The sequence below is a fragment of the Arvicanthis niloticus genome, chromosome 18 (genome assembly GCF_011762505.2).
Source record: "Arvicanthis niloticus isolate mArvNil1 chromosome 18, mArvNil1.pat.X, whole genome shotgun sequence".
NCBI lineage: Eukaryota > Metazoa > Chordata > Mammalia > Rodentia > Muridae > Arvicanthis > Arvicanthis niloticus.
The window spans coordinates 29,114,710-29,136,659 of record NC_047675.1 but is presented as its reverse complement, the minus strand read 5'-3'; the positions used below and the strand labels follow the sequence as shown (position 1 = coordinate 29,136,659).

Genomic DNA, 21,950 nt, shown 5'->3' with positions numbered 1-21,950 from the left:
ACTTTTACAGAGTCACTTCATGACAGTGAGCTAAGCAAGTCTCTCAAAGATCATTGTATCATGGCTGGCTCATGAGGTGCCCTCAAGATACATGTGTGGAAAAATAAGGCTAAGAAATGAGTTTGGATAAGCCAAATCTTTCTTTATTAGTAATGATGATCAAGGCAGAATAAGCAATCAGGCCGGCTCAGTTGCTGTGCTGTGATTTCAAGTGTAGGACCTTCAAAATAGATTTTCTTTCACAAACAGAAACAAGATGTCATAAGTGGAGTGATGAATCCACTGTCAATCTTGTGAAACTTACGATCTAGGTTTTAAACATTGCTTCTTTTCCATGAAAACTCAGAACGTGTCAGGTTTTCAGAACAGAAATGTTTATCTCCATATCTGAATTTTAAAATTCGTTGTGCATATGTTCTGTGATTTAAAAGTAACAGTCTTTTCCATTTTTCTCATTCGATTGCAAATTGCCATCACTCCATGTCATCAAAAAGTTATTTAGTGACAACTTATGGGGAGCCAAAAAGTTTCCTGTAATTTGCATATATTTTCTACATTCAGAATGTTAGCGATTAAGTTTTTTTCCCCTGTGTTCACTTAAAATAATATATTATTATTGAAAATAAATATAATAATGAATGTGTGATGTTGGCTGTAACGGCATATGCTAAACATTTTCACAGTGCGACACAGCATATGCTTAGTTCTTCATTAAGAGATTTTTAAAATAACTCGTATTTAGCAAGAATACATTATCTTTTATTCAGAATTAATTATATGCTGTTTTGTGTACCATAATTTAAAGTGCTACCCACTTCTAATATGTAATACCCAGAAGAAACTATGGTTACAATTCATTAGAATTGGCTTCTTTCCTTGGCAATTTAGGAGCATAATGAACACGTAGTGCTGAAATGCTATTTGTTACTTGAATCAAAAGTTACACGAAGTGCTGATAGCTAACAGTTACAAATCCTTTATTATTTTTTTAAGCACAGCATGCCTGAGGAGAATGGGAGAAGTCATGAGAGTAATTCTTGCATAATGAGTCACTTTCCCATTCTTTGATGGCTTTTAGAATATGTTTTCACAGGGTCTTTTGGAATTGATGGGGAGAACACTGAACAGGCGTTTCGTATTATTCAAACGCAGGATGGCTTCAAATTATTTGCTGTGTTGAGACATACACTTTTGTTTTGTTTGGCTTTTGAAGTTTTGGGGTTTTGTTGTTTTGCAAGCAAACTCTTATTTTTAGCATGACTTTGAATTTAGTTGTTTAGTAAATGTGGCCTACCTACTTTAAAAGAAAGTCACCTGTCTCAGATAACAACCTGGACTCTTAATGTCAACTTTTGCAATTGTTATCATCTCCTACTTGAAGTATTATTATTTTTACATGAGGAAAACAATGACCATTGAAGTCATGGCAATGCACCACTTGAGTAAGAACCTGTGGTTTGGAGTTCAGGTTTTTGAGCTTTATGTAATAGCTTCAGTTAATATTAATAATTATAATTATGTAATAGCTTCAGTTAATATGTAATAGCTTTTAGTTAATATTAATAATTTTATTAAGAGAGAAGAGTATATCCCCAACAATGCAGGATGACATGGCAAAGGCTACACAGGCAATCAATAAATCTAAACAAAATTTATAAATGTAGTTTCTATGTTTTGAACTCTATGTGAACATGTTGAATTTTTTTTTTTAAATGAAAATGGGCAGAATTTAGTATAGAACTGATCTGACCAGCCTGGAAACTAGGAACAAGTGTAAAGTCTCTATTGATACAAATATGCTCATTAAAATAGTATTAATAATCTAATGTATTTAAAACCCTTACATATTCAACATATTGTTTAATGACTATTAGTTTAAACTTACCAAGGTGCAGTGAGGATTTGTCATATACAGACATCTTTTCTATGTTTAAAATGACTACAAGTAAGTGTCCCTTTAAAGGATTCAACTACAGTTAAATGATTCTCCCCACTTTTCCTCTAGCCAGAAGGACCCAATCAAGTAGTATTGACAAAATTTATTAACATTGAATATTCTTATTCACTATATTGGGGATCAGCTATGATACAATACAAAATAACTCACAAACAAATGTAATTCTCTAATTTGTACACATCTCTAGTCATTCATGATTTTTAAATTTAGATTATTTTTAGCAACACTCATTAAAGTGACAAGAGCAGGATTTGCTTGCTACCGGAGTACAAGGTGGGCAACTTGAGTCAGAATCTATCATTTACTGCTTCATGCCTTCACCTGTAAACTCAACTGCTTATTCCTGTAAGCTACAGCACACACTTCTTATACAGCGCGACTCGCATATCCTCCAGGCGGCTGACACTTCATTATTCCTAAGGGAAAACAAAAGAATAAAACGGAATTCTCTGAATTCAGAAAGAAAAGAAACATGATTAAGATGTTGACATCGCTTGGGCTCCATTACTGCCATTGCTAGAAGAAGCACTAGTTCTGTCAAGTGTAAAATTTAATAGTTCTGATTACCCAGTACCTGTCTTCTGGGACATTTACCATTCACACCTAACTCTAAAACCTTTCCTAAATCAAAAGATTACAGAGTGTGTGGGTCTAGCTTCTCTTTCATCTCAAATTTTATCATTTTTTTTTCTACTTTAAAATTCACTCTGAAGGCCCTAAAGTAGAATATTTGATTTAGATTCTCTATGAAAAACTTTAGTCCATTTCTTTACTTTCGTTCTCTGCAGTGGACAAAGAGTATATAATATTGTTGGTTACTCAGCCTCTAGAAAACATTGAATCTTTTAGAGTGAGGTCTATAAGCCTATTGTCACCTGTGTCTTTGTTTTATATGAGATGCTTGAAGACCATCTGATTCAACCATATTTGTGGACCACATTTCAAAGGAAGTTTTTAGAACAGTAACTTAGACCTTTAGTGCCTGGGAATGGTCTTTGAAAAACTACTTTCCTATTGTGATTTCAGGTGATTATGGAGGTTCCTAACTTAAGAAGTGGTAGACTTGGTCATTCTCATTTATAAAAAACTATCCCTCTGGTATTTTTTTATTACATTATAAATAGCTTCCTTTAGACACCTGAATTCAACATACAGAATATGTTAGTCAGAACATCTCAGCTCTATAACAAGGTTTCTGAGAAAACAATGATTTTTTAGGGAGCAGGGCTTTTGGTGAAAAGACATTTCAACTTACATTGGGAAAGTCAGGAACATCAGAAAAATGTCATTCATGTTATGGCATACAAGTAGCCGAGATACAATGAGAAAGAACATGATCAATGTGACATATGTCCTTAAGAAAATGTCACTCATTTTGCATCTCCATATCTACTACTTCACAGTAAACCATTTATTTTCATCCAAATAGTGAATTAATCTGTTGTCTAATGCAGACATTTCACGACTCTGTGGTTTTTCTCCAACTGGATCTACCATTGAGGCTCACACCTTTTACCCATGAGCCTTTGGGGATACCTCATATACAAGCCACAAGGTGTATATGTATTCTAATTTCACAGCACCAGTACAAATTGACCTAGGTTGGGTTGTTTGACAATGTGCTTCCTGGACCAGCAGTGTCTATATCCCCTGGGATTTTGGCAATCATCTTTTGATTTTTTGGAGTCATAAGCCCTAGCTGTCATTATTGGAAACTAAGTTACCTTATAGAGAAGAAGTGCAGCTTAGTGGTGTAGAACTTGCCTAGCATATGGGAGTCCTGGCTGAAATCTGTAGCAACATGAAGAGAAAATCCATCCAGAAAACTGGAGATTTTTTGATATTTTGGAACCACTGGTCTAAAGTATAGTTTTGAGGTCTTCAGAGCTAGTGGCAAACCTCCATTTATTAAGTTGTTCTACCTTGTCAATGTGTGCCAAAGATGAGACAGTAACTTCTTCTATCCCACAATTCCTGTTAGAGAATCTCCCTGACTTTATACCCTTCTAAGAAATTTTAGAATCAATGTCACAAGCAAATTCTGCCTTTAAAACAGGTAATGACTCTACTCAGAAGGTAATGGCTTTTTCCCCTAAAAGCAGCATCAAAATAACATGACAAGCCCAGTTGGGCCTTAAATTAGATGACGGGTTTCTAAGTTAAAGCTAATTGAGTTGAATCTTGGTTTTGACATTTACCAGCTTCATAGCTTTTAGGAAAGCTAGAGAATATCCAGGAGCCTTTCTTTTTATACCTGAAAAGGAGTCTTGATGGCACCTTTCTTTCAAATGGCAATTTTGAACATTAAACAAGAGAACAAATGGAAAGTGCTTTTAAGGACCCAGTAATCAGCAAAATCTCAAAGAATGTTGTAAGGTGTATAACCACAGATATGCACTGCCATACTTTCACGCTGGCTTTCCTCATCTTAAATAAGGAGTGCATGTGGTATCTAAAAGATGATAAGTTTCAAGAACTAAGGGAAAGAGTATATCAGAATAGGCACTTCTGTGGAAAAAGAGAGGGATTACCTCCAACAGCCCTATGCAGAAATTACGGCCACTTAGCTTACTTACAGAGGAGATAAATTGAATTTTTATAGGTGGAATGAAAGTGCTCCAGATCTCTGACTTCAGGGATGAGGTTTATGAATCATTAATGACAAATTCGCAATTTTTGCATCTATATACTAATTAATATTTCTTTAGCCACAGTGAAAGGAAAAAGCTTTTTGTTTGTAGAATTTTAACTATGATTAAAAAAAATGTAATAGCATTTTAAGCTTCTTCTGTTGTGGTAATAAACATCATGGCTAAAAGCAACTTGAGAAGGAAAAAGGTTAAAGACCGTCATTTAAAGAAGCCAAGACCGAAGCTCAAGGCAGGTCCCCAGAGGCTGGAGTTGAAGTAGAGATCATGTAGCATCACTGGTTACAGAGATTGTTTTCCAGCTCATGTTTAGCTACCTTTCTATATATCCCAGACCTAGCAGCCTAGGGATGGCACCACCCACAGTGGGCTTGTTCCCTCCCACATGATTTAGCAATCTAGAAAATTTCTACATGCATACACAAAGACCAGTCTGATGGTTGTAAATCTTCGACTGAGAGACCTCTTTCCAGGCATGCAAAGTTGACAACAAAGAATAACTCTTATAACTATCTTTTTGTTAGAGATAGAATATGGAAAGTACTTGAGACAGTTCTTTACTACTAGGGAAACATCTTCAAACCACTTTCATCATGCCAGACCATCCAGACTGCCTCTCTGGTACCTTCTATCTGCACAAGGGTGCTTTGTCTCTTTACTTATGCAGTGGCCAACCCTCCATTGTCCCTGAGTGCTTTTCCAGATGTTATAGTTCAGATTTCCCATTTTCTTATCCAAGTAGATCTTTGTAAGTTAGTTTAAACTACAAGTGCCCTTGTTATCCTCTTCCATTAGAAAAAAAATACTATTCTTTGTCATAAAACTAAGGTTTTTCACACTCAGCAATTTGCGTAGGGCATCTCTACACCGTGAAAGATTACTCTGTTGTATATTGTGAGATAACTACTAACCTCTCCGTCTTTATCCATTCGACTCCAGTATTTATTTCTTCCTAGCTATGACAATCAAAACCATCTCTAGACACTGCAAAATTGAAGAGGGACCAAAAAATTAGTTCCACTTAAGAACAGTTGTTGTACCTGTCCTCGTAACTTTCTGAAAGTTGGATCACAGAACTGAGTCTTAATTTACATTCATTTATATTATTTATTCATTGATAAGATTACTTACTACGTGATTTTGGGAACATTGCTGCAACAGCACACAGTACTGGTAATTCTTCCTGCTGTCATGTAGCCACCAGATATGCCTACACTTAGAATCTTAGTAAGGAGGCATTGTAGAAGATGTTGTTTTTCCAATTTTATCTCCCCTTTGTCACTCACTCAGAGTATTTTTGTCAGCACAAGTGGTCTGTCATCTAAGGTTTAATAGTAAGGCTGGTTTGAATAGAATAGAATAGATAAGAGTTCTTAAAGTGTAAGAACAATTCAGAAATCACTCACGAGGAAGACACATAACACTGCTATGTCTCATTTGAATTATCCAGAACCTACTTGTCAGAGTTTAGTTTTGCGTCAAAATTTGATGTACTACAGAGTCTATGATATTTCCAAGACATTACACTGATACAATTCAGGGAGTATGGATATAAGGAACAGTGAGAGACAACCTTGCTACCTTTCACTAGCCAGTGTGAGGGAAAAGGATGGATGTACATTATGTTGCTGACCACGGCGAATAACATGCTGAGCCTGATGAGTGTAGGAGTGGCTGACTCAATGTGTGTGTGTGTGGGGGGGGGGTAGGCAGAGGATGACAGGTATACTGATCTTCATTTCACTAATGAGTTGGTTCTTCCTTCAAATCTGAGAAAAGTATGTTCACATGACAAAGATGGGGATAGTTGGCTACCAGGTTTAATATATTCAAGGGAAATATTTTCTGCAATTAGCTTGAGGTGTGATCTCCTTACTCCCCAGCCATGCTCACATATTGCATGGTACTTATTCTAATCAGTTGCTCCTACTCCTGTATTATAGGGCTTACTGGTTTACCCAGACCTTCCAGCTTCCTGTTTAGCACCTAGGGAGGAATGTCCTGAGCTGAGCAACACATTTGGTCAGATTTCACATTGCTACAGGCAAAAATTTAACATATTATGAACCTGAAACCAAATATCCAGAAAAGATGTAGGTGGGCAAAGGGCTTTGTGGTTCATTCCTGGGTTGGAGATTGATCGCCTGACTATAGCCTCTGGGTGGGACTTTAGCCAGGTTGTGTCAGATGTACCTTGACTGACATGAAATGGAGATACTGGGGCAGCATTGGAAAGAAAAGAATCAGTTATCCTAGCAGACTCCTCTTCATTCAGGTACCTGATGTAGATTCTCCATGGTGTTTACTTACAGATATTCTCTGCTGATATCAAAAATTATACCTACATATACAGCCCAGATTGATTTCTGTATAAATTCATATGTGGTACTGTATGGTTACTCGAAAGCTTTATTTCAAAATATAACCAGAAGAAAAACTCTTGAGTGACATGATATCTTTATTGTTTATTTAAGACAAAATATATCCTAATCCTCATGAATTCTTTGGGTTGTTAGAAGCTTTGCTATGGATATCTGGCAATGCCATTTCACAGGCAGCTAAAGTAAGCTAGCATTTGGATAGACACTATTACATAGACATGTGTGTCAAATACCACCTATGTACTTACTCTATATAGGTCAGCACTTGGTTGCTCTTGTGCTGACTGCCTTGTCTGGGGCCTAACAGTAGCTTTTTATAGCAATCTGAGAAACATATAGTTAACTATTACAGAGAAATATTGAAATACTGAAGACATTCTACATAAACATGTATATAATATCTTGTCAGGATACTAGTCCAAGAATGAGTATTTGAACAGTGTTATTTATCCTCTTTCGTTTCACATGATGAACTGTATTCATTTAAAAATAGAATATTATTTCCTTTTTTCTCTATTCTCCTCAACATTTCCTATGCTTCTCCCTCCACTCCTCATGTACTCCCCACTTCATTCATTTGAGAGTTTTTCCTTCTTCTACCTCTCCCTCCTTGTCATCCTCTTTTTCTTCTTCTGTTTGTATTACTTCCTTGAGAAAGTGATTGTAAAATACATGTCATTATACTGCTGAAGGTACAATAATTAAAACATCCTTTCTGGGAGATATTCTTCAGTGTGCATGCAGAATTTTCAAGTGCTACCTCTTTTGACCCAGCAATTTCTCTTCTTAGCATCTGTTCTAAGAGAATGAGCAGAAGTGAAGACAGAGATTAATATACAAAGTACTTGCTGCATTGTTACTTATAATAGCAAACTTTAAAAACTATCCATAGCCCAATAGTTGAATGGTTCTACAGCTTGTTGTTCATCCTGGCAGGCAATTATACAAGCATTAGAAGCAGGGTTCCCGAAGACTGTTGAATATTCTGGTGCATGGAAATGCACAGGGCATGTATTCACTCAGGTGCAATAGAAAGAGAGAAAAAAAAGTCTCAATTGTGTTAAAAAATTAACAAAAGAAAAGCAGTGGAAAAATGTTTGTTTTCTCATGTATTCATTTAACTTTCTAAAATTTGACGCTGAGTATACATTAATGTATAAAAAGAACAATATGGATAAATATAACCTAAAAGTTCTGTTGACACAAATAACACCATGTATGATGAGGGTTGTAAAGCAAAGAAAGAGAGGTTTTCAGGAACTCACTCTATTAATTCCTCACAAAGAAACAAAAATAGTTAGGGAAAAGAAATGGGTGGGTGTTAAAAATTCATACATGATTTTCCAACAGACAAGAAAAGGTGATGGTTTTGAGGCCTTCCAGAAACTAGGCTTTGCAAATGGTATCTGCATAAACTCAAGGGACCAAGCTTATAGTCTGTGATTGGGGCAGACTTTTCAGGGCCTATGTCTCAATCAAGTCAAGGAAGGCAAAGACGCACCAGGCTGTGAAACATGCTTTATTTTCTATCCAAGCTAAGGGGTTTAAGGAAAAAATGCAATCAAAACCTCTTTGAAGACTTACTACAGTCTGCGTGTTAGGGATTGCCTATTCAGGCATATACTCATGCAGGCACATGTGGACAGATGTCTATAGACAAAGCAAATGATAAAAACTTATTGTTAAAAAAAATCAAAGGAACACTGTACATAAAATATGCTAATACTGTCTTTATAAAACCATTTTGATAAGAAGCTGAAGTGTATCTCATTCGGTGCTAGCATGCTTGCCCTGTGTGTTCCAGGCAATGCACACACACACACTCACACACACACACACACACACACACACACACACACAGTGAGTGGGGGGCAAACATCAAAATCAAAGATTTTTCTATCTAGAAAAATCCAAAGCAAATGTGTTCTAAAAAAAATAAGAAGCTTAAAATAATACTATTTTCTCATGCACATGAGCTTTTTTCTGCTGTGGAAACCTTTCTCTAATAAAATGTCTGTGCTGAGGAAACTCCCTGAACAACTAAAAACTGGAATGTAACTCCCTTCTACCTGCAAATGTCAGGAATCACACTTCCATCCCAAATACCATGCTGATAGAGATCTATTACTGCATTTTTTTTTTTATTTTTTGTATCCTGGCACCTGGTATGCAGCTAATTACTAATTGTTTCCTGAATGGATATCACAGCCTCTCATCCCTTAAAAGGTTTCGTCAAAATTCATGAGTTGACTGGGCTAATTTTCACTTGGACACAGGCTACTCAGCCTTAATGTTGGAATCGACACATGCATATTAGGTGGGGATCACGCCCCCTCTCATCCATACCGAAGTGCATTTTGACACTGTGGTTATGCTCAAAGACAAAAGCAGCTGGGCTACACCTTGTTGCACACTGTACAGCCAGCAGTCCTGGGCTACAGTTTAGCCTCTGCTGCGAGTTCTCTAGGAAGCATTAGCTCTGCTTCCCACCCTGTTTTTTTCTTTTCTTGTGTACTGAGGATCCAGAATCAGTCTCGGCTCCTGGGCTCATGGTTCCAGGAGCCTATATCAGGGATCTTTATTTTCAGCCTGCTTTATAAATTTCAGTGTGAAGATGATTGGCGAGATGATGATACCTTATAGAGCGTGTTGGATTCTATAACATTTCTGGAAAGTCCTGCCGAAAACTCAGTATCATAGGATGGGGAAAAGAGTTGCATTGCTTTTTAAAGAAAAAGACTCTTTAGTCCACAGTGGAATGGTAAGCCACCAAGTCTCTTCTTTGTTGTTGTCGTGAGTGGTATAGGAAGTATGCTTGGTGCTGCAAGGAACATACATATCATACTGAACCCAGTCAATTCATACATAATTATGCACTAGTATTTGTAAATTATTTTCCTTTACATGGAAATGGCCGCATGAGAACAAAAACTGTAAAGTCTTGTGAACAAAAACAATGACATAATCTTTATATTTTTACCCTCAGTTTCAGAGAGAATTATTGCCTATTTCTATATTGTCAGAATATGGAAATCTCCAGCAGAATAAAGAAATAATGCTAGAGTTGTGTTTCTGAGTTAATGAGTGTCATGGGGTGGAGGTGAGAGAAGGCTAGAGACGATGTGATCATAGCCCATGGGAAAGGAACAACCCAGAGGCCTATCTTCTGCTTCCAAAATTCAAACTACTCATCTGTATTTGCACATCTGTGTGGGTCTTAGCTACCGAGAGAACACACAGATGTGTCAGTGGCTGACCAAGAGAAGGGATGTGCTTCACCATTAAGAGGAGCAGGCAAAGAAGACACTGCAGTGCCTTGTAGATGAACAGAGCAATACACTCTAGAATATGTTACAGACTCCCTCAAACAGTTGTGAAATTTCTTGTTGCTGAGTCCTCTTGATGTGTTACAACTCATTATTTTATTTAAAAGCATTTCTTTCTTTAAATATAATGTGCTGGATGTAAATGCCATATAGGGTTCTTTTTTACAAAATCTGGTAATTCAAATTTTCACTTTCTTGACTCTGACCAACATGTTAGGCTATCCTGCAGGTGATACATCACATTTCTTCATTCTCTATTTACTTATTTTTGTTTTCTCAGCTGCCACTGTGTTGTTCATCAGAGTGTCTCCCTTGTACTCAGATGAGCCAGTATTATTTCCATCAGTTTATTTACTCTCTTTATGTTCGAATTCCACTTTTCTGCTACATGTACCTTATAATAAAATATGTTTTCTTTTTCTGAAGTTAAGGAAGGAAGCCACACATGTTATGAGTTTCTACAACTCTGGCTTGCTGTTCGATTATTTCGTTTTATCCATGTGTAATCATCTAGAAAGATGCCCATACCATTATCCCTCCTAAGATAAGAAACCTGACATTTAGGGAGATCAAGTGATTGTCAGGTGTTCATATGTTGGAGTGGTGGAGGCAGCGCTTGGATGTGGTGGTATCTTTACTATTTTCTGACCTTTGCTTGAAGTATTTGCAGAAGGATGAAAACGAACATGACTCCTTCCACATTTTCTTAAAATAGCTCCACGCAATGGAAAGTGTATAAAGGACATGCACCCTGGCAAATCTCAGCTCTATTTACTGCCAAACACGTCCTACATGGCTTTTGGTGTCTAACTGTCTTGGGATCCCAGGACTCCTCAGACCAGACCTCTTTCCAGGTGTTCATAGGCTTAGACATTTTATCTCCCCCAGAATAAGCTCTGTGCAGAGAGGTGTTATTCCCCCATCTGTTTGTTTTTCTAGTCTTTATTTTCCCAGACTGGGTTGTAGGGTTATGCTAACTGGAGTTGTCTCAGAGAGCTCATGAGTGAAGACTTTCTGGTTTATCATAATCCTTGAGAAACAGAAAAAGAAAAATCAAAGGAAGCCATGCTTTTTAAGTGGGGATGCAGGAACTCAAGGAGGAGTTTGTAAGAGGAGAAGCTTGTCTGGAATTTGTATAAATGAAATCTGGGTTTAGCAAGTGCTCTGGACGGGAGGTAGAAATTGTGCTTCTCATACTGCAATGCAAGTACTACAGTTGGAAGGGGTTTATTAATACTTGTCAGGCAAACTCTTGGGATATAGAGATGTAGGGATCTGTTTCAGCCTGGGGCCAAATATTTATAGCTTCTGCTCCTCTGTAAAGTCAATTCTTGTCTGTCAATATTGCTATTTCAGGGCTTGCCTTCTTTGTCAAAAATAACCAGTCTCCTGTATCAAGCCACACCCTAAAACTCAAGATTTATTGTATTCAATTTAGCATGCATGACAGACCCGATGGAAAACCATGTTTTCTGTCTAATAGATGGTTGTTCAGAAAAGGTGGTCAACTCCCTAGGGTCTGCCATGTATGCTGTTGGCCCCAACACTGTCTTGTGTGTTTATTGCCCATGCAGGGTGCTGCAGCCTCCTGGAAGCATCAGGCAATGCCTGATTCATCCAAGGAGATAAATCTTCAGAGTTGTATTGCCTGTCAGAGGTAGATTCTCCTGAAACACTCTTTTGGCTGTCCTGTGAAAGCCAGTGATTCACGGATCCTTGCCAAGGGATCACCATAAATCCTGTTTAGACAGAAAAATCCCTAATGAAAGAAGGGGTCTTTGCAGTGGCCCACAGCCTTGAGCAAAAGCATTAAGAAGAGGACTGTTTGCAACAATACTTGAGTGAAGGCTGTGGACTTGATTGCATGGGCAGGGACACAGATGTTCTTATAAGTAGGGTTTGATGAGGAAAGCCTCCTCATGCCACAAGGCGGGTGGAAAGAGATTTAGTACGGGGTCCATCAAAAAGCCACTGTCACATGTGAGTTCCTCTAACCCTCCTTCAGAGTTTCTATGGCTTTTTTTTTTTTTTTAAAGAAAAATATTGACTGATGCTCTGTCCTTCTGAGTTAGAAAGAATAAAGGAAAGTACAGTGCCAGTCCTTTTATATATTCTCTCTCTCTCTCTCTCTCTCTCTCTCTCTCTCTCTCTCTCTCTCTCTCTTTCTCTCTCTTCTCTCTCTCTTTCTCTTTCTTTTTCTCTCTCTCTTCTCTCTCTCTCCCTCTCTCTCTCGCTCTCTCTCACTCTCTCTTCCTCCCTTTCTCCCTCCCTCCCTTCCTTCCTTCTTGACTCGACTCTGGCCAGCCATCAAGGATAATAATGGTCACTACAAAATGGGCATATACTAGTAATTACAGGGACTTTTTCTTTTTTAAGGAAGTCAGCCAGTTCAGATCTTCATAGATCTAATTCACTGTGTGTAGGATCAGCTATGTGCCAGCAGGAATAGGATGGCAGGAGAGAGGCAATGTAGGTATGCATGTGTGGGGTAAGAAATGCTTCCTTCTTTTTATAGGATATTTTCAGGTAAAGAGATTTTAATAAAAAATATTAACCATTTCTTCTACCTTAGGATGGGAAAGTAATGTTACTGTGTTCTGACAATGTTTAGACTATACTGTACAATGCTTAGGATGTATTATTAAAACTTTTCATTTTCATGAATGTTATTTCATTTGCTTTTTGGGCTCTTCTTTTTTCTCTTCTCTTATACCCATCTTTTATCTTTCTGCTTCTGTGGTTCTCTCCCATATAAAGCTTGTAATCAACAGTGGTTGGACCCTGGGTGTTAAAGAGTATAACTCCTGGGTGCCTTTGGGGCAGCTTTAAGAGAAGTAATGTCCTGGTCTTTCATAAGCACTATTTAACAGCAGTAGCTTTATAAAGTAAACATTATTTGGAATCACAGTCCAGATTTGGAGGGGAAAAAAAAACCCACTAAGTTTTAGAGAAGCTTATCCACTTGTTGGATATTGTGTGTGCAGCAAGCGAGTAGTAAAGCCTCAACTGTTTTTAATGCTCGTTCTTCTGTAGAGTTTTACAGAAGGGCAGGGAAAGACATTTAATTCATGGGTATGGAATAAAGGCATGCTTTATTTCTCACACCAGCCACTCCTTCCTTAGCTACTCCACTATCTGGCAATGTGATCTCATGTGCAGCATCTCCTTTGTGGCCGTCCTACCTCTGATTCTGCAGCCAGGCAAAGAATGAAGGGAAGAAGAAAGTTAAACGGACTCCCCAAAGGGCAGTTGCCAGGAGTCAGTGGGTATTTGCTTTATTCTATTTGTTTGATTTAGAACAAGACAAAACAGCAAATGTTCCCACCTCTGGGCCCAAGTACTTAAGCACAGCTTTAGCAACCGTGGTTTTATGAATAATGAAAGAGTTTGCACCTTGTCAGGAAACAGCCCTGACATCAAAGAGACACCAAAATGAAGCTCCAATGTGAACTTCCTCCCAGCATCCCAGAATCAGCTTCCTTCAAAATTCTGCTTTCTTAGAATGCTGTCCCTGGACCAACAGCTTGCTTACTGTCTCCTGGGGAGTTACCAACTCTTCAGGACCTCTGATCCCTGCCTAGACACTATAAAGTAGAATTGGTTTAATCACGCCCCCAGGTGAATTGTACAACGAAGTCACAGAAGCAGCTCTCAGCAGAGGAATGTCAAACTCGGGGCCAGACTAGTATGGGATGGAATGAATTATTGAGTCATCAGTAGCCTGAGGAGGAACAAGATAAGAGAGGTCTACAAAGTACAGTCATCATCATAAACAATATATGAAATGTCTGTACATATATATTTAGTACACACACACACACACACACACACACACAGAGAGAGAGAGAGAGAGAGAGAGAGAGAGAGAGAGAGAGAGAGAGAGAGAGAGAGAGGCTTTTAGACATCTCTCATCTTTCCCCTTCTGAATCCTGTTTGGAGAAGACAAAAGAAACTCATGCTATGGGAAATTGCATCTCTTGTTTTCTTTAAATCCTCTTAATTTTCAGCCAGTGAAATGATAGAGTCTCTTTCATTTTAAGCTGAATATCTACCCGACATTGTGATTCCAAACAAGCAAACAACAGCTGGTTAGACCTGAAGAATTTAGGGGTCTAGGTCAAGGTCAATCTGAATTTTATAGGTCAAGGTCAGCTCAAGATGGCCTGGCAGACGTCACACAAAAGATGGGACAGAGATCAAAGGAGGTGACAAGCATCCTGAAATTTCACCTGAGGAGACCTCCTCAGTCATCGAAGTCAATATCACAAGACAGTCTAAGTGACAGAGCTCTTGTTAATCTCTGTAACCTGGATCAGGAGATGGAGACCCTTCGAGGGTTATCTGGTGAGTGAGTAAACTGGAAAGGGATCCAGAAAGGTGCAGTTTACTCTAAGGTCCATTCTTTCACCTTTCAGTCCATAATGATCTACGATCTACTACAGAATCGTGTCAGATAAGTTTAAGCCTATTCAAAATTCTAATGCAAACTTACCTACTGCTTTTTTCTTTCTGACTTGGAGCACTACATTGCTAAGTTCCTTTGTTATCTTGAATACCATCTTCTGATATTTGTGAGTTAAAATGTTCTTCAAAATCATGAAAGGATTTTGTGGTTAATAGGAGCTCTGTTTGTAATTGTGGTGGCCACTTTCCTGATAACTGAGCCAGGGAGGGATGGGGTGAGAGTTGTTCTTTTGTATGAGGAATAGAGTTACTTGCAATTCTGACTGCTAAGGTCTGCAGCCTCTGTGGACTGTAGTCCTGTGTTCCAGGTGGGCCCCACATGCCTCTGCACTAGTGATTGCTTCTCCTCTACTTTTTCTGTAGCAGCTACCGCACTGGCCTCTCTGGCTTCTGTCTGCTTGGGACTCATTAGCAGTGGGTATGTGTCTCACACAGTGGTTCATTCATAGGCCTGCTAGCAGTGCCAGGGGCTAGGACTGCCTCTTAAGCCATTCTGGGAGGCTGCTATGCAGAACAAAGCTGGGCTGAGCCCTCTCACAGTCCTATTGCCCTCGATTTCCACATGGAAGACCACTGAGAGGGATGCTTTCGGACCTCTCATCGCCATAGCCGGATCCTGACCCTCTAGGATGACTGTAAGTGGCCAACTGCTGCTTGTGACCTTGTGATGGCAGAGTATGTAGGCACTGGATTTATCAGGTCTGTCCTCTCCATCTGTCCACCAAAGCACAGGTGCCCGTCACCCTGCTTAGCACAGGCAGGCCAGATATGGAACAGTGGCTTGTAGCTCCTGGCAAATGGGACCAGCTTTTGTAAGCTTTAGTTTGGCATCGCCTTTTTATTTATGTCCTGCTTGTATCATTGCAGCCGTCGGCTCAGCGCCGTTTCACTATTTCTGTCTTTTCTCCTTGGGTTATGATTGCCATTTGATTCAGTTTGGTTTTATTCCACCGTGGGTGCTATAGCTGGGTTGGCCAGGACCATGGATCTGTGTCTTAGGAACTTCAGAAAGTTTGTCCTGGTTGCTCTGTGAGAGAGATAGTATGGACTGAGTGCTACTGCCAGATTGCAGAGTCTGGGGACACATGTGCTTGGGACACTGTTTCCACCTTCTGTGTTTGGTTGCCTCCTCATTAAATCTTTCTGGGCCTGTGGAGTTGACTACCAATTGGTGTCTGACCTAGTTACAGGGAGTTACTATGTAAGCCCTTGCTCATCACACGGAATGGATCTTAATGTTTTGTTCCATGTGTCTCAGAGAAGGCTTTGTCATTTTAGTGTCCTCTTATCTCCCTTGAGAGTGTGTACGTGGATGTGTGTATATGTATGACATAATTGTGGAAGAATACGTGTGTACTCACACAAGTGGGGGAGGGGAGTCAGCTCCCTAAATGAAGTTGGCATTTACATTGCTGTGTTGGGGAGCTGCTTTTCGGGAAACTGGGCTGTGTCTCTTTGCAGAAAAGTTTAAGGTCTATCTGCTTTCTGAGTCAGCCCTTTTTGTGTTTTCCACATAGAACACTTTCCCCTGAGCATCGATTCTCACAGTCTGACCCTCATCCCTTGATATCAACTCTGTTTGCCAGTCTTCTGCCAAAAGGTACTAGGTTGTTCCTCAAAAAGATCTTCTAGATTGTCTGTTTCGTTTCAGAGGACAGCAAGGGGTTCCAGTTGGCCCCTTTCTCAGCACTGCAGAACTGTGTGCGACATACCTATTTGGCTTTTGTTTGTGCTGAGCTCACCAGGCAAAGGTGAGGTTAGTTTGTTCAACATATCCCAGTATCGGGGACCCTTTGTCACCATTTTTGAAATGCACTGTGAAAATCGCTTTCTCCAAACAGGATGAAGCAAAAACCAAATTATCTTCTTTCCATATTAAGTTAATCATATGTATCTAATTGCCAATCAAAGGTCCTAATCAGTATGAGTTCGTCAGAGTTAGCATTTATTTTCAGTGCCTCTCCCATAGGCCTGACCTATAGCAAGAACTGGGGAAGGTGTGTGAACATCAGCCTTGGCAGGTGTTTCTAATCATAATAACCTTTTCATCTCTGTTTGGCTTGAGCAGTTACTGAGAAGCTACTGTGCATTTAGGGTGTGTCCAGTTTGATGTTATTGTATATTATACATCTTTCATAACGTTCCAAGCAGCTCTATTAGTTAGGCAGGCCATACAGAAGAAAAGTCACATGAGGAAGCTGAGGTTTATTCAGCTAAGTTGAGTGGCTTTCCTCTCTCTGCCCCACCCCCAACCCCAGACCCCTGACAGAACATCGCATTTTATGAGAAAGCAGAGGCAGCAGCTCCACTGTAAGATTGGACGTTGGGGTTTGCCCCTTGACTATTAGTCACTTATGCACTCCTGGTCTCTATGGCTCTACAAAGCTGTTTGCTTTTATGTGTCGTGAATATGGTTCAAGTTCTTCCCATGTTCCATGGCTTCTGGTTTAGTCTGAATATCTTGGACAAAAATGAGTCTGTTGCTCCATAGAGTGACAGAGCTTCAAGTTTTCAAAGTCATTCATCTTACTCAACTACTAATTGTTAAAGATGAGAGAAATGCAGGCTACATGTGAAAAACAGTTTGCTTGTGGCCATAGGTCCTGGACTTTAACTCAGTCATCCCAGTCTATAGGCTGGTTGGGTGGGTTACAGTTTATTACCTAGTTTATTCTGAGACTAGACAGACCTCTTGTATTTCATTTGGCAGTGCTATCCAGGCTGCAGAAAGCACAGCTAAAATTAGGTATAGTACCATGTCATTAGTGATAGGTTATTTCTCTGCTGCCTGTGAAATGAGCCAATTTAAGCCATCTTAGATTATCTTAAAGGCAGGTGTACTGGGAAGCTGCTTTTGGGAGGTGGAGTTCACTGGCCCCAAGGACTGAGGCCCAGGGAGTCACCATGGGGAGTGGGGCTGAATAGAAAGAGAGAAAGGGCATGTACATAGAGAGAAGAGAAGAAAAAGGATGAGAGAAGGGGAGGGAGGAAGAGAGAAAGGGAGGGAGAGAGAGGGAGAGGAGAGGGAGAGAGGGAGAGAGGGAGAGAGAGCACTAGCAAAGTGTCTAGATTATATAATGTCTCTGGAGAAAGGGCAGCCTCTGGACTGGGAAGTTTAGGGTTGGGGCAGGGTATGCCAAGAAGGTACTGAGGAAATTCTGGAAGGACCTGGAAACAAGGTTTGCTTTGTTATGTAAAATACGAACCTTGGTCCTCTGTGTGTGTGTGTGTGTGTGTGTGTGTGTGTGTGTGTGTGTGTGTGTGTGTGTGTTGGAGTGGGATGTCCAAAAACCAGTTAGGGACAGGGATCCAGGATTATCCAGCAGTGTGTCCCTCAATCTCAGCACAACCTCACAGACGTCAAAGGTGGTCAGGTAGATGAATGTCTTGGATGGAATGATGGCACTTCCAGGAGTGTTCTTCTTAAGCTCTCGGCATCAGCCTGGTACTTGCTGACCTCCCTTCCTGGATTCTCCAAACACCAAGGAGTATTTTAGACTCAAATTGATGCTATCAATATTTAATTTGACACTTCGATGATTCAGGCTTTTGGTGTTGTAAACTATTTTCCTGTTTCTATTCTGGAATAAATTGGCTTGTTCTTTTGGCAGCTGTAGGTGGAATGTTTCTTCCCGGCTGGTGGAGAAAGCAGTAGAAGGGTTTAGACTTCAGCAACCGAGTTCACTCTGGCAGAGGCCAGTTCAGGGATCCACCTTACAAAAGAAATATGCTATGTTACACATTGAGGTTGAGGGCATGTAGCATACAGTGTTACCCACCAATTTCTAAGACAGATAACAACTTTAGTACTGAGAAAAAAGAAAGAAAAATTGGCCATATTTTACCCACCAAGATTCATAAAATATCTTTTCTTTTTGCTATAAAACTTAGGGATAATTTTAGATCAATGTCATCCGAGTAGCGTTTGTTATTTCATAGTAAACTCTGCGAAAGTAGTTTACTGTATTTTCCGTTTTGCTTTCAATTCCTGAAATGTCCAAGATGGGGACTGGCTTGCTATTTCATGCCATCTTTGGCCAGTACTTTGGTCAAACAAAGCACTTGTGATATTGTGTGGATGTAGAGTATACTCCTTTTTAGCAATCTAAGTGCAATACCATGGGACTAGTAAATAATCACTTTATTTATGAAGTACTTAGCATTCCATCAGTTACTTCATTAGGAGTCAGACTGCCAAAACTTTGATGTTTTATTTCTCTAATAAAAAATAAGCTGTTCTTGAAACATGCATAGGGACAAAAATCTAGAATTATTTTACAATTCAAATGATTAAGATGGCTTTGCACGCAAGAAGCTTCCATGGTTGCTAGCAGCCTTTTCCCCATTCCTGAAAATGAGTAACATTTCAGCTGGATGCCAGAAAAATACACGCAGAGCAGAATTAAACTGTTAAAAAGATAACCTTGTCTTCAAAGTCTCTTCCCCATAAGCAAATGGGAAGGCAGATCACTAATTACATTAAGTGCATTTGCTTACTTCCAGGTCAAATCTTTAAGGTTTAGTCCTTTAATGAGGCGACAGAGTTTTAGGCTATGAGACTGAAGAGAGGATGTGGTAATGAGCTGCTTCTAAGAGAGGGTGGAGAAACTTTTATTAACTAAGTTTACATCATAGTTTGGCTGGTTGCTGAAGAGTCTTCTTAGTCAACTAAAAATAGACAGTCTCGCAGATCCAATCATGTCACCCATTCACCTTGCCTTTCCTTTAGTCATCTTTTTTAGTATCACTTTCTTTTTAGCTTGAAGATCTTATCTGAGACAAAATGTCCAGATGACCTAGATATGTGTGCTTTTTACATGCTCCTCATGAGAGTCTAATACTCAGGGCAAGTGAGATGATTTAGCAAGCAAAGATGCTGGCTTCCAAGTGTGTTAGTAGTGTGATCCCAGGACCCAGATGATGGAAGGAAAGAACTGACTGCCAAAAGTTGTTCTCTCACCATGAATTCAGTGGCATGTGTATTGACCACTGCCCCACCCCCACGCCCACACACGAATAGACAGAGGATTCTATTATGCACCACAATTATAAATGGCTGTTCAACCAAAGACATTATAAAACCGTAGCAAACAAAGGCACACAACATGGAGCCTGAACACAATGTACTGCAGATTGACATGCTTGCCAATGAGAGCCAAGCCATGATATAGCATGCTGCGTTACACAGAATCGAAAGCCTGGTTACAAGTGAAAAGCAAACAAGTTTATGATATTGAAGAAAAAGATCTTAACCCCCCCCAAAAATGCTAACATCTAAAAGCCACAATGGAGAAAGCTTGTACTGATTGAACAGGAGAAAGGAGTGAGACCCCTGGCTGTCTCTACCCCACTATTACTCTTACAGTAGCCTTTGAGAAATTTCTGGATTACTCAGGCCCTTCCAGGATCCATTTTTAAAATCACTAGATTATATCACTGAGTTTCCATTTGGCTTTTAGATTTATCATGTCCCTCGAGCCTAAAATCTGAGTCTCTCTGGAGTGGTTTACAGCAAATGAAGAAAGAAGCATATGTTGCAGGAGCAATAAGTAATGCAGAGGTCGGAGCCTCCATCCTCATAACTCCATGGGGATGAGGTGGTTTGCAAATGGCTAGGAAGAGGTTTCCTAAGTGCATATTCAAGGACAGAAGGTCTTATTGGCTGAGAACAGTTGCTGTAGGTAAAGGCTGTTGACTCTCATCACACTATAGTCACTGACTATCAGCTGCTTGCTGGCACATGTCTCCTAGTGTAAATGGGTCCTAGAAAAGAAATTACAAGCCACTCTGTTTCCAAAAGCTTTAAAAATGTTTTCTGTATCCTTGATCATCTGCTACTTCTTGTCTGTTTGCACGTTTGAGAAAGATTTTAGAGGAAGACTAATCTTCTTCTTTGATTCCCTGGTGAACTGACCAGTGTCTGGAATCTGGTAGATATTCAACATATGCTCATGGACAGGATGAAAAGTTCACATAGGTGATGTCTTTATGGGTTGTTTGTGCATGTGTGTTTGTGTGTGTCCTCATAACTTCTGAGGGTAGACTATCAGGAAGCGGTATTGAATCAGGGTCTTAAAAACTAAGATTTCAGGAAGAAGGGGAAAACGTTCTATTTTATCCAGTAATGATGAAAGCATGGTGAAACAAGACAACAAACCTAGGACATCAGTGGGTTCCTGGCAGAGTCAGGCCCAGGTTAAGTCTGAGGCTCACTTAGGTAGAGTCTCCCTGAGAGTGGTTACATATCAACTGTCAGAAACAGAAGCCCTGAAGGAAGATTCCTTGGGTGTGAGTTCCTATAGGCTATGTACCTGGACTAAGTCATCCTGTGTATCTTAGTTCTCCCTACTTTCAAATGAGGACAATAATTTCAAATAGACAGTCTATTAAAGTATGACATTTCACACAAAGCAGGGCATACAAAATGGGAGACTTAAAATAGAGCAACTGGAATAGGAGACATTGGCGCTTTGAAATTCTGAGTGGCATATGCAGCTCTCTAGTTCATGTGAGCATGCGTATTTATATGAGAACAGGCTTTGTCTCTGTCTTTCTGGCAAGAGGGGGTTATTCAGTATCCTTCTCCTCTCCCCTCACCTGAAATCGACTCCAGGTTCTCACCTGCCACTAATATGTGATGCCCCTTAATTTTGCTTTTGAGGATGGTGCTTGTTTTTAAGACTGTCTACTTGAAAAGAAATGGGATAAATAAAACAGTGACATCAGCACCTAGGATGGCTATAATCAGGCTGGACCTGGTTGTATGTCTCTGTCCCTTTGAGTGAAGTAGCTCTTGAAACTGAAAGACTTTTGCTGAGAACAAGCGTTACATCCAAACCTTAGTCCAAATTACTTAATGCTGTAATTTCCCCCTTTATAATATTATATTTTTATATTATATCATATTATACACAACCATTTTTGGTACCAAATGTGTCTTTATTGGCAGTCTTAGAGTCTCTTCGGGATAAAATAGGGAATGTATAAATGTTCAGTGTGAATTTTAAGGAAAGAAAAGTACAGGGTGAATTCTGAGCTATGTAATGTCCAACCTAGTTTCTTATTTATGGGGACCTAGTTTTGTGCAGTTCTTAGACTCTTCTCTCTCCCCTGTCACTAGGTCAGGGGTGACATTGTCTCTGTCTATAATTCTTTTTTTTTTTTGTTCTGTCCT

General features: G+C 39.6%; 1 protein-coding gene across 2 annotated transcripts in view; it reads left to right on the top strand.

Moving 5' to 3' along the window:
* Positions 1 to 21,950, top strand: part of Cdh11 (cadherin 11) — a 153,191-nt gene that overhangs the window by 29,903 nt on the left and 101,338 nt on the right. Inside the window, exon 1 of one of the 2 annotated variants that reach the window (XM_076915705.1) lies at positions 15,267 to 15,411. The exons of the other annotated variant lie outside the window; for it this stretch is intronic. The gene's annotated coding sequence lies outside the window, so the exon portion shown is untranslated. Of the gene's footprint in view, positions 1 to 15,266; positions 15,412 to 21,950 lie in introns of those variants that run through there. 2 annotated transcript variants of the gene reach the window in all.